Source organism: Psammomys obesus, unplaced genomic scaffold, assembly GCF_907164565.1.
Source record: "Psammomys obesus unplaced genomic scaffold, mPsaObe1.curated_primary_1811, whole genome shotgun sequence".
Lineage (NCBI taxonomy): Eukaryota > Metazoa > Chordata > Mammalia > Rodentia > Muridae > Psammomys > Psammomys obesus.
The window spans coordinates 13,116,767-13,133,364 of NW_026596069.1; the positions used below are offsets into that span (position 1 = coordinate 13,116,767).

Sequence of the window (16,598 nt, forward strand, 5' to 3'; positions counted from 1 at the left end):
GAACTAATAGTTTATTTCTGCATTTACTAAAAAGCATTTGCACGATCCTTATGTTTGCCATTTTGTAGAGTTGCATTGTGAAGAAATGTGCTCTACTTCTCTAAGTTAAAACTCTTTGCATCTTTTTCATATTACATAAGTGGTTTTCATGGAAATGTATATGTAAAGAGTTACCTTGTTTTTCCATTAGAATGGAGAATCATCTAGCACCCTAAAGACCAGCCCTCTTGGCTAGAACCTGTGGCTCTGACTCAGGGATGAGGCTTAGGACCAGGCTTGCTTTGACCCACCTACCTGCTCAGGTCAGCGAAGGATGTCAGATGACTTTTCTTCTAGCTCAGTTTTCTTGAGCTATTTGACTTGAGGTTTGTCAGTACTTTCGTGACCACATTTCCTAGGCTGTGAATGACCTAATGAATCTTAATGACCTTAATGAATATTAATGACAATATGACAGAATCTTCCTGCTGAAACTGAGAAACAGTCAAGACCTTTTCAGTCTAAGTCACATGTGTCTCCCAATATACAGGTGAAGTTGAGTTCTCATGATTTATAGAAGACATAGTTTGTGTTCTGTGTTTGTAGTGTGTGTGTGTGTGTGTGTGTGTGTGTGTAGATTATTTTTTGCTGCTTATCATTGACCAACATGTGACTTGCTATGTAGCTTAAGCTATCCTCCAACTACACGCCATTCTCTTGTCTCAATATGGCAATTACTGTGATTAGTCATGAGCTACCATGCTTAGCTTACTTAAATACATTTTGAGCCTATCTATAAGCCATTGTCTGAGCCTTATTGTAGCATGAAAATCACCTGGATTTTTCTTACATGACTGTCACAAGCAACAGTTCTCTTTTCCCTAACTTTTATTCCTCTGGTAGCAATACCACATAACTTTATTTTATAAAGTTTCATAGAAAGGCAAACCAATGTATTTCTTTTCAAGTTCCTTCTGCTCCTTTGAGTCAGATAGCTACTATAGCCAGCCATGATGAGACCTGATAGGCTAGGGTCAGATAGAAGGGAGGAGGTCCTCCCCTATCAGTGGACTAGGGAAAGGGCATAGGGGGAGAATAAGGAGGGTGGGTAGGACTGAGAGGAGATGTGGAAGGGGGCTGCAGCAGGATTACAAAGAGAATAAATTGTAATTTTTTAAAAAACTAGCTCTTGTCTTTAGGTGATTCAACAACTTCATAAGTTTAGTGTTGGCTAGGGCTTTGAAGCAAGAGTTTTATGACAGGTGGGCAAACAGATATATCAGCTACATCATAGAGCGAAATTGACCATAAAAATTCTTTATTTACTGGGTTGATAAGAATCGTAGTAAGATTGTGGGTTGATAAGCAGAAAGGACAGCTGGAGGATATTGAAGAAAGGGATAGAAAGAGTTTCATTGTGTTTATTACAATATTGTAGTATAATCGTCTTCTTAGTAATCTCACTTCTCTATGTGACCTGGTGTATCATGAAACAAACCTATCTTATTCATCTTTGAGCATTCACTTTAAAGTGGGACATCTGCAAAAATAAAAAATAAAAATCTTTTTTTTTTTTGAGCTGAAATGGTGTTTTGATGTCTCTTCCCCTTATGCTTGTTTCTGTAGTAAGATTAATTCAATTTTTACTCAGTATCTTTTCACCAAGTGTTTGGTGATGGGTGTTTCCTGGTGTTTACCTCCCAGTTCCACCACCAAACAATGAAATAATAAAGCAGTGTATGGGCTTAAATTGAGTTCTTTAAGAGGGCAGCATGACGAAACTATTAAATAAAATAATTTGTTAATGATTTTTTTGAAATTATTGCTTTTAATAACAGTAACTGTTCACACCAGTGTTTGCAAACATCGTACTACATCCATCATAAACTTACCATAAATATTTAGCAAAGTATTGTTTTTAAAGGAACTGAACGGAGACAAGGTGGCGTGTGCTCCCTCGGTCATAGCATTTGCAATCTCACGTATGGGCGAGTCATCTTCTCTGCATCTCTGAATGAGTTCGATGCTCTTCAGAATATGCACATGTGCTAAAGGGTTATGGAATGATGCAAGGCTTCTCCCTCTCCTTCTCCCAGCTTGTCCTCTTTCCTTCAAGGAAACATTTGAATGGCTAGATCACACACCCAGTGAGTGCTTAGAAAGGAGGGAGACTGTTAAAGGAACAGACTGTTTCTTCTTGCAAACATAATCCAGGACTCTCTGCCTTCTTTACTTGCCATCCACCATGCATTCGAGAAAAAAAATGTAGTTAAAAACTACAGGCAGTACAAAATCTAACAATTATCTCAAGAATGTTATTGAAGGCACACTTTCCTTCCTCTTTCTGAATACACTTACTGCTTTTTGGTCTTGTATGACGATACCTACCTATGTTAGCTTTCCAGTTCTGTGGCCAAATATATATAATAAGCAACTTAAAGCAGACAGAATTTATTTTCACTCATATTTCAGAGGAATCTGAGCACAGTTGTTAGCTCTATTGATTATAGGCTCCCCCTGAATCAGAAAATCATGATGGAAGGAGCGAATGGCTGAGTTTCCTTACCTCATGGTGAACAGGAGGCAGAGTAAGGGGATACAGGGAAGGCGGAGGCAAGAATTAGCCCCAAATACATGCCATCAGTGATTCATTCCCTAGACCAAAACTCTCAGGGGAGGATCAGCTCTGCAGGCACCCACACACACCTGCCCAGAGGCGCACATTACCAACCTCCCAAACATCTCTCATTCCATACCTGTTGGCACAGTCAAGTTAAAGTCTCATAGCATGTGTGCATGCGTGTGTAGGTTTGCGTGTGTGAGCACTGAGAGGTGAGAGAAGAGAGAAGGGTGACAAGAAGAAGGAGGAGAAGTAGAAAGGAGAAAAGGACTAGGAGAAAGACAGAGAAAAAAAGAGGAGAGGAATCGGAGGATGAAGTGAGAAAGAGACACTGAAGAAAAGAGCTGTTTCAACAAAAATTGTTGCTTTCAAGTTTCCTGTCAACTAATTTTCCTTCTTTCTTATTTTATTTTTTGGACTTTTTACAGTTGTTTCATTATGTATTTGGTGACCTGAAATCTCAGGTAAAATTCTTCCAGAATTTTAAAGTTTTTAATCCAATAACTTCAACTAGTGTCTCAACACAGGGACTTATTTTTAGTAACATATTATTACTTTGATATACTAAAAGCTTGGAGGATAGCTCTTAGCATCACACAGTTGTGCTACTTAGCACAACTCACCAAAGCTTGGTTTTTGTTTTTTAAATCCAAATCTATGATAAAACATCCAAGAAAGTGAGAGCAGGATTTCCCATACAGTGGAGTTGGCGCACTGAATGCTTATCCTAGCATCTTTACGTAGTCTGCAACAGGGTTCACAAGCTTGAAATGCATGTCAATACTATCAACACTTTGCTCATTTAAACTGCCATGTGCATGAATCTATTAGAGTAAGCAAAATATACCTAAACTCCCCCATAATTGAAGACCAAATTATTTTAACATTATTTCTATTAGAATTTCTGTCAGAAAAATGAGCATAGATGATGATGGAAGCTGACCTTTCTTAACAGTTTATTAAGTACCATAGTGGTTTACTGAATTAACTTTGTAAATTTCTCCAGACCTACATTGAAACTGATATTTTCTTGATATAGTTGAGGAAACCCAGGATCATTAGTTAGCTTATTATCTCTATAATAGAAGATTAGAGATCAAATACTCAGCCTGTGGAGCCTCTGGTGAAAGATGTGAGTTTCTAAGTTGCCATATGTCCTCCTTGGTGACCATTCCACTCATCGAACTCCTTAACTTGTGCCTGCTTCTAAGGCTTAGTCCATGCAGATTCATTGCAGCACCCTCTCATCACCCAAACAGAGAATTAATGTGCTAATATTTTCATGTGGCTTATGCTTTTGAATCCGCCTACCAGATAACTGCCTTTGGGTGATTTAGCAGACACTGCCACTAGAGAGCTGCATTCTTTTTATTTTACACTGTATATGCAGATCATTCATTGTCATCCTTAGCTGTTGAAATCTATTGTTTCTGGTTGGTTTTCTGAAGCAGAAGAAGCAAACTTTAAGTTCTGTTTATTTCAATAAGATCTCTTGACAATAATTACTCTGGTTAAAAGTCCCATTTCTTATTATCTGTTTAAAATGGAATTGACTTCTGACAATGCTTTCATCCTTTTCTATTCTTCCCCTATGTAAAAAGGACAATAAGAAATTGTGTCTGGCTCCCTCTATTGTTTTCATTGTTTTGAATCTTCTCATTTCACTTTACTATCCTTTATTCTAAATAATGAGGCCAGGCTTTGGTGAAAGGTAGAATAAAAACACTTTCATTCATGCCTACTCATGCCAATAATGATTTACATTTTCTAATAAGCCATTTTATTTTGTAACATTTTAACTTTGCCTCACATAAATGGCACTAAAATATTTTTAAGAAGAGTATCCTTTTTCTACATAAAGCATCAAAATAAATAAGCTGCTTGAAGTGTCAATTACACAGATACTGTACCCTAAAATAAATACTTTATGTAACAATAGTGGTCTTTAGATATAGGAAACATACTTTTAAAAGAGCTTATATTGTATGAAGAATATATATTATCCAAAGTGTAATTTGGCCATCTGAGTAGACATTGATGATAATAGGACATTTGGTCCTAAAGTAAACTTTGAAAATAAAGCATAAGGACATACTTCAACAGAAACATATTGAGGTTAACTGCATCTGTGAATAGGAAAAACAACTGCACAATAAACCTCATTACATGTTACAAGACATCATGGCTTTTGAGGATATACTTGGTGAAGCGAGAAGTTAATTATCACTTGTGGTTGCTACTTCTTGGTGACCACATAGTTTGCTCTGAAAGTGTTAAATGGTATCAAGCTCTTCCTGTATTACACAGTTTGCCAACTACCCTTCTTTAAACAGTGTATTTCTTGCATTTATATCTGTGGAAAAATAAGCCATTTCTAATTCTTACCAAGGAAAGAAAGGTGTTAGTTTGGCAAGAATATTTTATAAATTAGATGTTTTAAATTTTTTATTACAATTTATTCACTTTGTATCCCAGCTGTAGCCCCATCCCTAGTCCTTTCCCAATCCCATCCTTCCTCCTTCTTCTCCTCCCATTCCCCTCTCCAAGTCCACTGATAGGGGAGGTCCTCCTCCAATTCCATCTGAACCTAGGCTATCAGGTCTCATCAGGACTGGCTGCATTGTCTTCTTCTGTGGCCTGGTAAGGCTGCTGCTCCCCCCTCAGGGGAAGGTGATCAAAGAGCCAGCTACTGAGTTCATGTCAGAGACAGTCCCTGTTCCCCTGACTAGATGTTTTGATTGACTTTTACTTTGAAATCTTTTTGACTCATGGAGGTGAGGATTATCCTAATACAAGGTAAGAAATTTAACAAATCAAATTTGTCTGCTTTCACCTTTCAATTGTTCGTAGTTATATAAAATATTTGATTTGAGCCAGCACAGTGGCACATGCCAGTAATTCCAGCACTCAGGGAGGCAAAGGCAGGTGGCTACTGAGTTCAAGACCAGCATGGTCTACAAAGAGAGTTCAGGACAGCCAAGGCTACAGAGAGAAATCGTGTCTCAAAAAAAGGTTGGGTTTGGAAGCCATTTTTATACATAATCATTGTACTTTGTTCATATTTACCTCATCACCCAGCATGTCCCCTACTCTTCCTAGTTATCCTCCCAAATATGCCACCTTATGCTTTCATATCACACACACACACACACACACACACACACAAGTGTACATATATATGATGAAATCTAGCTTTTACATGTGAAAGAAAATATACAATATTCATAGTTTCAAGTCTGGCTTAATTTGCTCAACATAATGAATTCTATTCATTTCCCTGAAAATAGCATAATTTTCTTTTCAATTATTTAATCACTCTACAGCTGATCCCGGCCCATTCCCCCTTTTTCTCCCAGTCCCACCCTCCTACAGCCCTTCTCCACACTCTTTCCTTCTTCTCAGAGAAGAGAGGACCCAGAGGGTACCAACCCACTCCAGCAGCTCAAGTCACAGCAGAACTAAGCATCCTCTCCCACAGAGGCCAGACAAGGCAACCAGGAGCGGAAGGGATCCAGTGGCAGGGAAGAGAGTCAGAGATAGCCCCTGCTCTAATTGTTAAGGACCCACATATTGAACATGTTACATATGTGTGGGGGGTCTAAGTCTGGCTCATACAAGCTCTTCAGTTGGTGGTTCAGGCTCCGTGATCCCCCATGGGCCCAGGTTAACTTACTCTGTAGGTCTTGTGTTCTTGGCTACTCTAGCTACTACAAGCTTTCCTCCCACTGTTCCACAAAACTCTCCAGTTTAGCCTATTGTTTGGCTGCGGGTCTCTGAATTTGTTTTCCATCAGCTGCTGAATGAAGCCTCTCAGAAGACAGCTATGCTAGGTTCCTGTCTGCAAGCAGAGCAGAGTATCATTAATAGTGTCAGGTGCCCCTAAGAAGGTGGATGTGGGTCCCAGGCCTTGCTCTGCTTCATAGATGTTCCTTAATGGAGGAATGGATACAGAAAGTGTGGTACATTTACACAGTGGAATACTACTCAGCTATTAAAACCAAGGAAATCATGAAATTTGCAGGCAAATGGTATGAACTAGAAAAGATCATCCTGAATGAGGCATCCCAGAAGCAGAAAGACACATATATTCACTTATAAGTGGATGTTAGCCATGTAATATAGGATCAACATACTAAAATCTATAATCCTAAAGAAGTTAAACAACAAGGAGGACCCTAGGGAAGAAGCTGAAGCCTCACTCCGAAGGGCAAACAGGATAGACATCAGAACAAGAAACAGGACAGGAGCCTTTCACAGAGGACCTCTGAAAGACTACCCACTAGGATATCTAAGGAGATACTGAGACTCATAGCCAAACTTTGGGCAGAGTGGTAGAACCCTTATGGAAGAAAAGGGAGACAGAAAGACCTGGAGGAGTCAGGATCGCCACAAGAACAGCAGAGCCAAAATACCTAGGCCTGGGGGGGGGGGTGCCTGCAGAGACAGATACTCCAACCAAGGACCATGGCTCCCTGCTCACAGGAAGCCAATAGGCTGCTCAGTTTTCAAAGTGGGTGCCTTAGTAAGGGGAACAGGGGCTGTCTCTAACATGAACTCAGTGGCTGGCTCTTTGATCACCTCCCCCTTGGGGGAGGGGTGCAGCCTTGAAAGACCAAAGAGGAAGATGATGCAGCCAGCTTGATGAGATCTGATAAGCAAGGGTCAGATAGAAGGGGTGGAGGTCCTCCCCTATCAGAGGTCTAGGGAAAGGGCGTAGGGGCAGAAGAGGGAAGGTGGGTAAGACTGGGAAGAGATGAGGAAGGGGGCTGCAACAGGGATACAAAGTGAATACATTGTAATAAATAAATATATAATAGAATTAAATTAATAAAGTGATATCAGGGGGTGGCTTTCTTCTGTGGGGTTCATATCAAGTTGGGCCAGTCATTTGTTTACCACACCCTCAGTCTCTGCTCCATCTTTATCCATCATTTCCTGCAGGCAGGACAAACTTTCTGTCAAGGTTTTCTGTGTGGGTTGTCATCCTCTTCCCTCCACTGGAAATCCCACCTGACTACAGAAGGTGGCAATTTCAGGCTCCACTTCCACCCTCACCACTAGGAATCTCAGCCAGTCACTCCATAGGCTCCTGGGGGCCTCTCCTGTCCCAGAGGTGCTCCTCCACTGGTCCTCCCCTCAAATTTCCCCCTCCAATACCATCCCTACACCTGATTTACCCCAGTTAACCTCCCCACTCACTTTCTCACACAGCTCCCTCCCTCCATCTACTTCACATGTCTATTTTATTTCCTCTTCAGAGTGAGATTCAGACATCTTTCCTTGGGCCTTCCTTGGCTTTTTTGGGTCTGTGGGTTGTAGCACAGTTACCCTGTACAGTGTGGCAAATATCCACTTATAAGTGAATATATACCATGCTTTTTTTTTTTTTTTCTAGGTCTGTGTTACCTCACTCAGGAAGATTTTTTTTTCTAGCTCCATCCATTATCCTGCAAATTGCATGATGTCTTTGTTTTTAACAGCTGAGAAGTGTTCCATTTTGCAAATATACCATATTTTTTCTATCCATTCAGTTGAGGGACATCTAGGTTGTTTTTAGTTTCTGGCTATTATTAATAAAGTTTCTGTGAACGTAGTTAAACAGGCATACTTATGGTATGTTGGAGCATCTTTTGGGTATATGCCTAGTAGTATATAAGTGGGTCTTGAGGTAGATCTATTCCCAGTTTTCTGAGAAACCTCCAGATTGGTTTCCTACAAGCAATGAAGGAGTGTTCCCCTTGTTCTATTCCCTTACCAGCATGTGCTGTCATTTGAGTTTTGAACTCATCCATTTGGACTGCTGTAAGATTAAATCTCAGAGTCATTTTTATTTGTATTTCCTTGATGACTAAGGACATTGAACATTTGAATACTTCTTGACCGTTAGATTTTCGTCAGTAGAGAATTTCTGCTTAGCTCTGTGTCCCATTTTTTAATTGTGTTATTTGGTTTGTTGGTGTTTAATTACTTGAGTTTTTAAAAATATATATATTTTGAATATTAGCCTTCTGTTGGATATAGGGTTGATTAAGATCTTTTCTTATTCTGTAGGCTACAGTTTTGTCCTATTGACAGTCTTTTCCCTTACAGAAGCTTTCCAGTTTCATGAGGTATCATTTATTAATCTTAGAGCCTGAGCTGTTGGTGTTCTGTTCAGAAAGTTGTCTCCTCTACCAATGAGTTCAAGGCTATTTCCTAAGATTTTGTGTATACAGTTTTATGTTGAGGTCTTTGATCCACTTAGACTTAAGTTTTGTACAGTGTGATAAATATGGTTCTATTTTTTTTTGTACAGACAGTTTGTTAGATCAGCACCATTTGTTGAAGATTCTTTTTTTCATTGTACAGTTTTTGCTTCTTTGTCAAAAAACAAGTGCCTGTAGGTGTGTGGGTTAATTTCTGGATTTACAATTTAATTCCATTGAACAACCTGTATGTTTTTATACCAATACCTTGCAGTTTTTATTACTATTGCTCTGTAGTACAGCTTGAAATCAGGGGATGTGTTATCTTTTATTGTAAAGAATTAGTTTTGCTATTCTGGGTTTTTTTATTTTTCTATTTGAAGTTGAGAATTGTTCTTTTAAGCTCTGTAAAGAATTGTGTTGGAGTCTTGATAGGAACTACATCGAATCTGTAGATTTCTTTTGTAAAATGGCCATTTTATTATGTTAATTCTATAGATCCATAAGCACAGGAGATCTGCATTTTCTAAAATCCTCTTTTATTTCTTTCTTCAAAGACTTGAAGATCTTGTTATATACATCTTTCACTTGCTTGATTAGAATTATGCCAAAGTAGTTTATATTATTTATAGCTATTTTGAAGGATTTTGTTCACTAATTTCTTTCTTGGCCCATTTGTCATTTGTATACAGGAAGGCTATTGGTTTTTTTTGTTTGGTTGGTTGGTTTTTAGTTAATTTTCTACCCAGCCACTTTGATGTATACCAACTTGTTTGTTTTCACTTATCAGTCATTTATAGTTGTCATTCAAAATATTGCCAACGATTTCATACATAATCATTGTACTTTGTTCATATTTACCCCATCACCCAGCATGTCCTTACTCCTCCTCCTTCTCCTTCTCTACTAAACATGCCACAGTATGCTTTCATATCATATCATATATACATGAATTATATATAATATATAATTATATATATATATACTTATATGTATATATATATGTATATGATGAAGTCTAGCTTCTACATGTGAGAGAAAATATTCAATATTCATTTTTCCAAGTCTGGCTTAAATTGCTCAACATAATGAATTCTATCCATTTCCCTGAAAATAGCCTAATTTTCAAAATAGTCTTTTGTGTTATGATTCTTTCCTATTTCATAAAATAATCTGTTTTTTTTCTTACCATTAAATTGTGCTGGGATGCTTTGCTGCTATAACATAATGTCTTATTATACTCACGAAAGCCTTCTAAAAGCTCTTTGTGCAGAAGACCTCAACCAATTCTCAAAGTAATAATGGACAAGGCCAAGGGATCCCAGAAATGGAGCTCAGGTCCCAGTTCTGTGACTTCACCTGTGTGCCACATGGTGAAGCTCAGCCAGGGAGACTTGTGTTAAGAGGAATAGGAACCTCAGTCACATCAGAGGGTCAGTGAAAGGGACCAGCGAAGTACATAGCCATTTACATCCCACAAGTCAGCTGCTCCCTGTGTGCCACAAATATATGAAGTGATGCAGAACAGAAAGAGGCCTTCCCTATTAAGGTTGCAATCTGTTCTCATTAAACTGCTTTGGATACAGTTGTAAACTTGAAGGAAGAGAGTCTTCTGGGTAGAGCACTAGTCTTACCAGAAGTAGGAGAGGGAAAGATGGCTCTCAAGGAAGAGACCAACCTCTGGAGGACAGATGACACATCACAGCACAGGCAGAAGTCATGTGCCAAGGTCTTGTCCCCAGGAAGCTGTTAAGCTATTACAGTGGGCCAATTTTTGGATGTCAACTACCTTGCATGGCTTTCAACTCCTTTTCTCACGACAGCTCCTTCACACAGAATTTGGTACTTTTTAGATGAACTGCCCTCAGGCTAATCTTGTTGTAACAAAAAGAAATCAATTATTTGGCTTGAAGTGCTTATGTACTTATTTTCAAGTTAAAGAATATATATATATACACACACACATGTGTTTTAATTAGGGAAAATCTAAACATCTCAGAGAGCAAATTATAGAAAAGACAAATGAATAATTTTATGGGAATCTCGTCTTTATAAAGAAACGTCAATAAATGAATCACAGCAAAAGCCAGCAGCGTGGGAAGAGGCGGCACACAAAGTGCTCTGAGAAGAGCTGAGTGGCATAGCCAGAAGAGGAGGGCAGCCGGAGGGGCGAAGTCTCTGCAAGGCTGTGCATGGTGACTCGCTCTCTGGTCAGCATGACTGTGAGCCTCCCATGGCTTCACATGGCCTCTCCATGCAGCATTGCATCCAAGGCATCACACTTGGGAGGCTGAGCATGACCACCTGGGAATCTGTGCTTCACGCAGGGAAGAGTCTTGCGGATGCACAGAGCAGAGTGGGGCTGGTTCACAGGGAGAGATCCAGGAAGCTGATGGAGTCTTAGACTGGGTTGAATGTCTCTCAGAAACTGAGCAAGCAAAGGCTTCCTATAGGGGAGTCATTGTTCCTAGGATAGGAGTAAGAACAGAATAAACCGATTCCACCTTTAAGTCTCCCTGTCACCTTTCCCTAGAGTCACAAACACCTCAGTCATTCGGCTCCTATGAAGGAGGGACTTAGGGAGAAGATGGTGGTGGTTCTAACCCTTATGGAATATGCTGGTTGAGCTAGATATTACTCAATGACCTTTATTTAGCATGTTTTTCTTCCAGAACCAAGGTATGGAGAGAAATAAAATCCAATTTAAAAGAAAGAAATATCCCTTTCTGTATGACTGGGAAGTTCTGTGGATAGTGCACTCTGCTTGCTTTAAATGCAGACATTAACAATGACCGTCATCGAGTTGCTGGAGACTGAAACGATCATTATTCAAGTTACACAGCTCCCTTCAGATATTCTCACTGTCACAGTTCTTCTGCTTGGGTGCCTTGTGGGTGTATGAACATTATGTTTCTGCACATCTTCGTCTTTTCGTAAGTAATTCTTATACATCTCAGAAAAAAAATTTTTCTAAGTGAGATAAATGCTTTAAGCTATTTTCTCTAATTTTTGTTATCATCTAAACAATTATTTCATCTCCACCTTTTACATTGACTTGTCATTATACAGCCGTGCGCGTTAACAAGGAAGACGCATTTTGAGAAATGCATAACTAGGCAATCTTGTGCGTGTGCAAACATTGTGTGTGTAATACACTTAGACAATGAACCTGGCTACAGTTCATGAGGCAATGCAGCTCTTTGAGATGCTGGGCATGCTTAGTAGTGCATAATTATACATACATGTTATCTCGAGCATTCTTTATGAAATATTTAATGTTTCATCTTCCCTGAGATACATCTGCGTTGAGAATGTCTCACTGACATGTAGCAGAGGAGTACAGTATGACTTGTGACAAATCACTGATCTACTGAAGTGAATTTAAGAAGCACTTTTCTCCAGACTCATTTTATATTTTAGTGTGTGTGTGTGTGTGTGTGTGTGTGTGTGTGTGTGTACAATGTCTGTATCTGAGAAGAAGAACATTCATGTGTATGGATGTGGGTGCCATGATACAACAACAGGCATGTGGAGGTCCGAGGACAAGTTCTGTTGTCTATGTTCTCCTTCCTCCCTTGTTTGTGACAGGGTATTTATTTTTTACTACTTTCCCCAGTAGGTGCTGGGCTACCTGGCTCTTGAACTTCTAAAGCTCTCCTGAGGTTATCTCGCATATGTCTTTACTGGGATTATATACATACATTATCACTTCAGGCTACTATGCATGGGTTCTGAGGATCAAATTCAGGTCTTCCCACTTCACACCGTATTTAACCACTGTTCTATTTGCTCAGGAAAAACTCATTTTAATGTCTACAGTACCTAGTGTCTATTTAGAAATAAGGCTGAATGAAGATGTCCTGTACCACTAGGCAAATACCTATACTAACAAGACACAAAAATATCCTTACTAGGAAGAGCATAATCTGGAAAAGGAGAATTAACTTTACTGAGTTCTTCACTTTTAATAAGAGCACAATTTATATCCACTAATATGTTTGTAACTATTTTTATGCTGATAGGCTTATGACACCTCTTCCAAAATCATCCTACAGTTCTTTCTAATTAAAAAAAAAAAAAAAAAACTTTGGGCAGAGTTCAGGGAATCTTAGGAAAGAAGTGGGCAACAGTAAGATCTGGAGAGGACAGGAACTCCACAAGGAGAGCAAAAGAAACAAAAAATCTGAGCACAGGGGTCTTTCCTGAGACTGCTATTCCAACCAAGGACTATGCATGGAAATAACCTAAGACCCCTGCACAGATGTAGCCCATGGCCGTTCAGTATCCAAGTGGGTTCCATTGTGATAGGAACAGGGACTGTCTCTGAAATGAACTGATTGGCCTGCTCTTTAATCACCTCCCCCTGAATGGAGAAACAGCATTACCAGGCCACAGAAGAAGACAAGGCAGCCACTCCTGATAAAACCTAATTGACTAGGATCAGAAGGAAGGAAAAGAAGTCCTCCCCTATCTGTGGACTTGGGGAGGGGCATGCATGCAGAGGGTGGAGGAAGGGAGGGATTGGGACGGGAGGAAGGAGAGAACCATGGGGGGGGGAGGATACAAAGTGAGTAAAGTGTAATTAATAAAGAAAAATAAAATAAAATAATAAGAAAAAAAGAATAAGTATAAGCATTAATCTCGTAGGCAAGGGAAATTACATATTTATTTCTTGTGTGCTGAAATATTGGCTAAAACATTTTAAACATCAACAGATTTCAAATAACCTGAGAAGAAAAGAAAGAATACATGAACATTTAATTATGGGAAATGAAAATCTGTAGATTTAAAATGTTTTGAAGTGTAAAAATAAGATCAATTTAGTTAATGGCTTAGTGTCAACTTACTTAGAAATTTAGGGTTTTTTTTGTTTGTTTGTTTGATTGTTTGTTTGTTTGTTTCCCAAAGATAGAAATGGCTATCCATTAGTACTCGTATATTAGTACTCTATAGTATCTCTACAGAAAGGACTGTCATGTAATACTTACATACTGTACTGCTTGTACTGTACTGACAGGAAGGGAAGATAGGAAATGTGCCAGCTACTCAAACCACCACTAGGGGTCTACAAATAGAACATCTCTGAATAATCTTTACTTCTACAAATGTTTTTAACTAGCTAGCTCTTCTCTTTCACTCCAATATCGTTTATTTTGTGGACTTTAATTCTACCCATGGAAAGGATGCCCCGTAGTTGATGGATTTCTCAGGTGTTTTTTTTTTCCTTATGTGTTTAAATGTTGAATTGTGACTATTGATTAAGAAAACTTAACTATTAATGGTTGAGTGGCCCTTAAGTTTAATTATATATATACATATATATATATACATGTATTATTATTATTATTATATATGTAAATTAGTATTTATGTGTGTAAATACACCCATTAGAGAAAGATAAGTTTGGCTTAATTTTTGTTCAGTAGGTTATGTGAATTCCATTTGCACTTAAAGAGTGTTCAGTCTCGCAATACATCTTTTCATACCAATTTGTGAATGGCCCTTCAGGGAGTTCTCAGACGTGCATACATATTAAATATCAGCTGAGGGTTCAGCATTCGGGGACCTACATTACACTCAGTGATGTGGCTAAAAATAAATGCTTTCCATTTGGTTGAGGGTAATAAATGCTGCCATAGCCACCACTTAAATACCCTGAAAACATTAAATGCCACTGTGCTATATGATAAAATTTGCCTTTTGTATTCTTTTATATAAAAAATTCTTAGGTTTTTCCTAGGTTGTTTCCTGTTTTCTTCTTCTTCGGATGTCCATCCTCTTTGCCTTTCAGGATGGGGATTGAGTGTTTTAGTTAGGGTCCTCTCTCTTGCTTAGTTTCTTTAGATGCACAGATTTTAGTGGGTTTGTCCTATGTTGTATGTCTGTATGAGTGAGTATATACCGTGTGTGTCTTTCTCCTTCTGGGACAACTCACTCAGAATGATCATTTCCAGGTCCCACCATTTACCTGCAAATTTCATGATTTCCTTATTTTTCATTGCTGAGTAATATTCCATTGTATAGATGTACCACAAACAACCTAGGAACCTGCTACAGAGGGCCTCTGAAAGCCTGAAGAAGAAAACAGGAAACAAATAGGAACCTACTACAGAGGGCCTCTGAAAGCCTCTGCCCTGCAGACTATCAAAGCAGATGCTGAGCCTGATGGCCAACTGTTGAGCAGAGTGAATGGAATTTTAGGTAAGAAGTGGGAAATAGTAAGAGCTGGAGAGGACAGGAACTCCACAAGGAGAGCAACAGAACAAGAAAATTTGAACACAGGGAACTTCCCAGAGACTCATACTCCAACCAAGGACTATCCGTGGAGATAACCTAGAACCCCTGCACAGATGTAGCCCATGGCAGTTCAGTGTCCAAGTGGGTTACCTAGTAATGGGAAGAGGGACTGCCTCTGACATAATCTGATTGGCCTGCTCTTTGATCACCTCCCCCTGAGGGGGGAGCAGCCTTACCAGGCCACAGTAGAGGACAATGCAGCCACTTTTGATGAGAACTGATACACTAAGATCAGAAGGAAGGAGAGGAGAACCTCCCCTATCAGTGGACTTGGGGAGGGGCATGCATGCAGAAAGGGGAGAGTGGGTGAGATCGGGAGGGGAAGAGGGAGGGGCTTATGGGGCTTAGTCATACAAAATGAATAAAGTGTAATTAATAAAAAATTAAAAAAAGTTAAAAAAAATTCTTAGCTTAAATCTCTGTGGGAAAAAAATGAAGGGTTCTACCTTTAAACTCTGGTGTGCAGAAAGAAAAAAACTCACTTCATGTGGAAGTAACATTTTCGTCTTCCTGCAGTGAATTCCAAGTGGCATCTAAGGAACTAAATGCTCTGCAGAGAGACCCTCTTGTATCTGCCATACTTCGAACAGTTGCAGCTTGCAAAGAGTATCAGGGATATTTTTTTAACCCTTTCTATTAGTAAAATAAAACCCAAAGTTGAATGATAGTACAATTTTGTTGGAAGAATATACGTGTTCCCCAAGTTCGTAATTCTTGACCCAAGATAATTATGAATATGTTTGTAATGAAAAGATAACAATCTGAATGCAAGAAAACATCCCATCTTGATTGTTGATTGTTTGGTAGAGCGACTCAGAATGTGTTTATTTTTAGACCGCCCTGTTTCTGGGTGGCATCACAAGGGTGCCAGTGCAGCAAAGGAATGACTTTGCTTTGTCCGGTTAGAGTTAACTGTCTTTTGTTCCATACTTTTAAGGAAGTGTATTTTACACTGCTTTTGTTTTTTTGTTTGTTTGTTTGTTTTTTGTTTTTTTGCAGTGTAATTTTGCAGAAGCATAATGCAACTGCCAAATTATTTGGAAAATGGCAGAGATGGCTTCTCTTGGCTCACATAAAGATGCTTTGAGTGATGAGATTTATACTGTCTGTAGACATTGCCCCGTATCAGGCTATGTCATGTTTTGCCCGCTGAACTGGTGGGAAGCTGTGATTGCACAAGGAGAAGGCGGTGGGGTGTGGAGGTAGAAAGCATCCTTTGCAAGGAGCCAGCCTTCCTATAGTTGGGTCACAGGCATCCGGTGTGTCTATAGACTATAGTGTGTCTTTCCACAACCCCCTTTCCTGCCAAGCTTTGGTTTAACTTCCTTTCATCTAACTTCAACACCACTTAATCTTTCTCTTTCTCCAGCCACCTCCAAGCTTCTGCTGAAGACATTCTGTGAATGTTAATTTTAGACACTTTTTTTCTCCCAGCTCTATAATTTCCATTTTGAATGGAAATTCAAAGGTTTATTATTATTATTATTATTATTATTATTATTATTATTATTATTATT

The 16,598-nt window shown here is 39.1% G+C and overlaps 1 protein-coding gene across 7 annotated transcripts in view; it reads left to right on the plus strand.

The window, feature by feature from the left end:
• Positions 1-16,598, plus strand: part of Nol4 (nucleolar protein 4) — a 352,979-nt gene that overhangs the window by 137,145 nt on the left and 199,236 nt on the right. The window lies entirely within an intron of this gene.